The sequence below is a fragment of the Capra hircus genome, chromosome 1 (assembly GCF_001704415.2).
Source record: "Capra hircus breed San Clemente chromosome 1, ASM170441v1, whole genome shotgun sequence".
Taxonomy (NCBI): Eukaryota; Metazoa; Chordata; class Mammalia; order Artiodactyla; family Bovidae; genus Capra; species Capra hircus.
The window spans coordinates 87,610,027-87,616,026 of NC_030808.1; the positions used below are offsets into that span (position 1 = coordinate 87,610,027).

At 43.4% G+C, this 6,000-nt stretch overlaps 1 protein-coding gene across 1 annotated transcript in view; it reads right to left on the minus strand.

The window, feature by feature from the left end:
- PIK3CA (phosphatidylinositol-4,5-bisphosphate 3-kinase catalytic subunit alpha) overlaps positions 1–5,628 on the minus strand; it is an 84,930-nt gene extending 79,302 nt beyond the window's left edge. Inside the window, exon 1 of the mRNA XM_018047551.1 lies at positions 5,174–5,628. The gene's annotated coding sequence lies outside the window, so the exon portion shown is untranslated. The remainder of the gene's footprint in view (positions 1–5,173) is intronic.

Here is a 6,000-nt window from a genome sequence, read left to right on the forward strand (position 1 = left end):
ACACTGTGTCACCAAATAAATAAAGGTTACTAAATAAATAAAGGTTAAAATAAACACATAAAATTAAGATACAAAGCTCCCAGAGAAAAATATCAGTAATTTCAGTTTGCTAACTGACACCTGTAACTGCTAATCTGACATCGAGAACAATCTTCTGCAATTGGTCCTGACCAGAGGTATACTTCCTATATCTTCTGGAAATTACTAAATACAATTACTATTTACTAAATAATTTTTACTAAAATTTACTAAATAAAAAAACTCCCTGAATTTTAAGGCCTGGCAAACAGAGACTTCACCAAAATCTGAGTCTTTTTTGTAAATCACTCTTAGTTTTAATCTGTTCCATTCTTTTGGAATGGTCAGGTCTGATTTTACTGATCTTTGGCAATGGTATGAGGTCATCAGTTCAGATTCTCCCTTCCTGCATATTATGTATTATGATATAGAAATAGCTTGATACTTGCTACCCTGTCATGGTGGCTTAGTTGCTAAGTCATGTCTGACTCTTGGGACCCATCGACTATAGCCCGCCAGGCTCCTCTGTCCATGGGATTTTTCTAGGCATGAATACTGGAGTGGTTTATCATTTCCTTCTCCAAGGGATCTTCCCCACCCAGGGATCAAATCTGGGTCTCCTGAACTACAGGGAGATTCTTTACCCACTGAGCTATCAGGGACGCTCCTGTCATGGTTCAAACTTCAAGGCATAATTATTTCCCAGGCAGGTTAACTAACACCTGGATGTTTGACAGTGGAATAGGGTTCCAAGAAAATGAAACTAAAAGCCACGTGGTTCTTGGTCCCTAGTCACACCTGTAAAGTTAGCAGTCAGCAAAGTGGAAAACAGGATGTATTACATAAACTATCTTTTTTCTTATCTCAGATAAGTCCACTCATGAGATCTAACACTTTCAAAGGGGAAAGGAAATGAACATGTATTAGGCATCTGATCCTGGCCAAAACTTTCCTGGATCTACACTCATTTAATTCAACAAAAACAAAAACAATAACAACTCTGTTGAGTAGTAGTTACTCTCATTATACATATTAAGAAATCTGTCCAAAGTAATTCTGCCAGTAAGCATAGAAGCCAGGGTTTGAACCAAGGAGGTTCAGATTTTCCAAAGTCAGTATTTTTAGTACTCATAGTTTTTAAGGCTAATAAAGCACTGAGCAGTACCATGTAGAGCATTCAGTACAATACAGATGAGGAAACTGAGGCCCTAAAAGGTTGAGACTTGCCCAAGGACACACTCTTGTGGTGAGGTTAGGATCTGAATTCACATCTCCTGATTTCTAGCACGGTTCTGTGTTTAATTATTTGTGTGTGTGTGTGGGGGGGGGGGAGTTTGAGTGTCACTCGATATAATTTATATGTACTTTAGAACATCCCAAATGTCTCCAATTAAAATACATATGTGTGGCAGGTTAGGGATGTATATTTTTAGTGAACAAATATAGTATAAAAACTCAATAGGCATTTGTAAATTATTAATGTTGTAAAGAAGTCTGTTGTCAATATATTTATTTACTGAATAACTCTACTATGTACTGGCTACTGTACTTGACAATGAGAACATAACTGTATAAGATAAAACCCCTAGCGTTCTCATGAAATTTACATCTTGGTGGAAGATACAGACAAATAAATTGGCAATTGCCAATGCACTGAGTCAATGCTCTGACAGTAGGGGCACAAGATGTTATGGGAACAGGAAGCAAGGGCACCTGACCCAGACTAGACTTTTCAAAGGAACTGATATGAAAAATGAGTAGGAGTCAGCCAGTTAAACAAGGGGTATGGAGTGTGCAAATGTCTCATGAAAAGCAAATAGCACTGGCACATGAAGCAGGAAAAGGCCAAGGGAGCTGTAGGAAGAAAAAGGAGAGATGAAATTAGAAGAAAAGAAACAAATCATACGGGTCTTAGAAAGCAAGGGCTTTACAATCGTGTCTATTAGAATTACCTGGGGAACTTAAACAGATATCTGGGCTCCATCTCAGACCAATTAAACCAGAATCTCGAGGAACGAGACCCTGGCACTGATATTTTTAAAAAGCTAACTAGACAATTCTAATGTGTGGACAGAATCAAAAACCACTGTTTAAGCTATATGGGGAATTAAACACATCCATTTATTACTACAAATAAGGGAAAAGGTGATCTATGGGCTCTAGTTTCTTTATAAAAAAGCAGGCTGGAAAAAAAAAAAAAGCAGGCTGGAGCAAGTTAGAGGTAGCATAATAAAACGAAAGGAGTCACAAAGCATTCATTTTGTCAATGAGTCTGTCACCTGATACTTGTCTGACCTTAGATTAAAATGTCATTTCTCAGAGACAGCAGTACTGCCTTCTCTACAGGATTGTTTTGTAGCTCAAGATAAACATACTTAAAAAAACAGCTCAATAACTATACTAATATAAACCTTGATTTTCCAAGATTTATGCTTCTAAACTTGCACAAATTTAAGGATCATAAATATTTTCAGAGATAAAATCTTTTATGATGCTTAAGAAACACATTTCATTTACAGAATCACCCCTCCCTTGAAATTCAAGATATTTAAATAATAAAATAGAGGGAGAGGGTGGGATGATTTGGGAGAATGGGAATTATAACATGTATACTGTCATGTAAGAATTGAATCGCCAGTCCATGTCTGACATAGGGTGCAGCTTGCTTGGGGCTGGTGCATGGGGATGACCCAGAGAGATGTTGTGGGGAGGGAGGTGGGAGGGGGGTTCATGTTTGGGAACGCATGTAAGAATTAAAGATTTCAAAATTTAAAAAAAAAAAAAAATAGAGAAGTGATCCTTTTAATGCTATTTTTGTTGCTAAAGAGATCAAATGGGATTAAGTTAGCCCTTTTCAGATAAACAAATCAACAGAGCAAATGACTTTTAAATGGTAATAGTAAATGTTAAAAAATTCTTAATTCAATAAAGGAAACAAGTGAACTCTTTTTGGAACTGTATGACCTATCTTATCATTTAAGTATCTTACTTGTAAATTTACCTTTTTTTTTTTTAAGGTAATATTTATTTGGGATGGAGAGGCTCTTATACTGACAGGAAGGAAACTCTGCTTTAAGAAGGAGTTGTTCCAGGCAAAGCCATTGCTCTTTTACAGTCCTCCTTTCACATATATCTAGCCCATGAGAAGATACACTTTCACGCAGTAATTTCTGGGTTTGCAGCATTTGTATTTAGTGACATCTCCTTAATGCTATATTTAACTTACTAAAAATTGAGAAAAAAAACTTTAGATATATAAAAGCACTGTTCTGCATTTATATGTGGTTCATTTTTAATTTTTTTTTTCATTTTTAATTCTTGAACTAAACTGATTGGAATGTCTTTCAAACTTTATATTCACAGAATCAATGATAAAATATTAAGTTAATATTTATTCATTTTCTCTTTATTTCCCCCATGATGCTATGACTGTTACCATGTGTTATCACTTCTTTCAATCATCTATTCTGTGATTTTAATAGGAAAACACTCTATTTTACAATGATGGAAAAAACCTATAAGAAACTTTTGAAAAAACTTACAGATGAAATTTAATTTTATCCAAAAAGGTGCGATGAGAAAACTCAGAAAACCAAACAAAATACCCCCACCCCACCCACCCCCCCCACCCCCACTGGGCCCTCTTCAGATAATTCTGGCTGATGACACTGCAGAACAGTTAATCTGATAATTAAAATTTTCCAGAACATGTGATGTTTAGATAGAGATCTATGCTGTCAACCAGAATTCAATGATTCAGTCTTTAAAAATGTTAAAACAGACATATTAACAAATTCTTACACTACAGTTGCTTCTAGGATCCATTAATAAAGACGTGCTGTGATTTATATAAATTAAATTAGCAACGTGGTATCTTAAGTATTTTGCAGGTCTTTCCTTAACAACACGCAATCCAGTACATAAACAAATTTTGTACAGTGCAATGTAAGCAAATACCCAGAGAACCCAGCTTCTGAGCAGGAAAACATGCGACCGGTATTGCCCACAGTGGTTCAAATGTGGCCATAGTAATTACCCGATGACTTGAGTTAACAGAAGTTTACCTACCCAAGTTTTCCAAGGGTTCTCCCAGGCCTCACAAACTACGATTCAAAACATTATCTCGCAAACCCATGTACTGCATGTGCCCAAAGGCGCAGTGCTGGAATGAGGAAGCTTCACCAAACGAAATCACAACTCTACTTCATTAAAAAATATGAAGGCTGTTTTCACAGAAGCCCTTCTTATTGCGCTCCCCTTACCCTTTATATAACGTACGTAAACAGCTTCCCAATTAATGACATCCAAAACAGCTTTCGATTCCTAAGCCTGGTAACTAGCCATCATCACCACTATTTCTTTAGCATCCTAAAATAAACCCCTCAAGCCGCGATCAAAACACACTGGCTGAACGTCTGGTGTTTACACAGTCCAATTCTGGGCGCTACCCTACCTTTCCGAGCCACTTAGGAGCTATGAAGCAGGCATCACATATCAGACTTACTAAAGACACAAATCGCGAGACAATGTCTCAGGTCTATGAATGAAAAGATCCAATACGTTTGACTGTCTCGGTTAAAAGCAAAAAAAAAACAACTTCGAGAGGAAGGGTGGGAGAGGAACTACGGGCTACGGGGATGTAGCCTTCCAAGCCGCAGCCGGGCGATTTAAACCCAGTATGAGGCAAACGCAGGGTCGCCGGGCTGGCGCGGTCGGAGTCCTCGGGCGTGACAGCCCCTTAGGAAGAGCTCGCGGTTTGGCACCGGGGATCGCTCACGCCGCGGTGCTCGCGGGTCGGGTGGATGTGCAAGGGCGCGGGGGACCGAGCCACCGCGGCCGGGGCGGCGGCCCTGGGCGCACTTCCTCAGTCTCTAGCCGCCCCATCCCCAAAAATGGGAGAGGAAGGAAACGAAGAGGGAGGCGGCGGCCAGAGGGAGAAAAGAGGGAGCGGCGAGCCCTCGCCTCTGCATCTGGGTGAGGCCAGCGGCAGGCGGAGGAGAGCGGGGATCGCAGGCGAACTCTCCTGCGGGCCGAAGCTGGGAGAGACGACGGGCGGGCAGCCCCCGCCCAAGACGGCGGGCGCGCCCGAGTCCCCAGCACCCACCCGGCCCCATCCCGACCGCGCCCGCTCCCGGCCTGTCCGCGTTCTACTCACGCTCGGGGCTCCTCGAAGCTCCACGGCTCTAACCGCATCGGGTCCCAGCCCCGCGGGCGGCGGCGGCGGCGGCGCCGAGGGAGAGGAGAGCGGGCGGCACAGCCCCCGCCTCCCGGCCCCTCTCCCCCGCCGCTCCGGAGCTGCCCGGCCGGGCCCGAGCCCTGCCTCGCCGGCGGCCCCAGCCCCAGCGGCCGCGGCGGCAGCAGCCCGAGACCTCAGCGGCCGCAGCGGCGGCACCGGAACTGCCGCTTTCTCCTTCTCGCTGCCTCTCCCAGCTAGCCCCCGCCACACGCCCCCGCCCCCGTCTCCTTTCTCTGTCACCCCTGTTTTTTTTTTCCTTTTGTTTCCAGAATAAACTTTATTGGTCTCTTTTTCCGCTCACATCGTGTAAACAAACAACGAACTCTTCCCCACCCCCTCGACTCCCCCCTCCTCGGGTAGAGGAGGGTAAGAGCTGAGGAGGGGCCGAGCCTACTGTGCCCCGGAAGTAGAGAACCAAACGAGGGGAAGTGAAACTGCGGAGACCAGGAGGGGGAAGTGGGCAAATCGGGTAACAGTGTGCCAGTGCGCCTGCGCCTTGGTTTTGTGCCCGAAGTTTGAGTGGCTTTGTGGCTCATTTTCGTGCCGCGCTGGTATTTAACGCTGTCGTCTTTTGCATTGGCGAGGCTGTTTTGTCATCTTGTGGAGGCACAGGTGTACGAACAGCAGGGATGCGCCTATCTGTTTCTACGAGCTGTAGGGCTGGGTTGAGATATAGAAAGGCGTATCGGGAGCGAGCGGGTCCATTCACTTTTACGCCCATAGAGGAAATGAGAGTTACTCTCGTA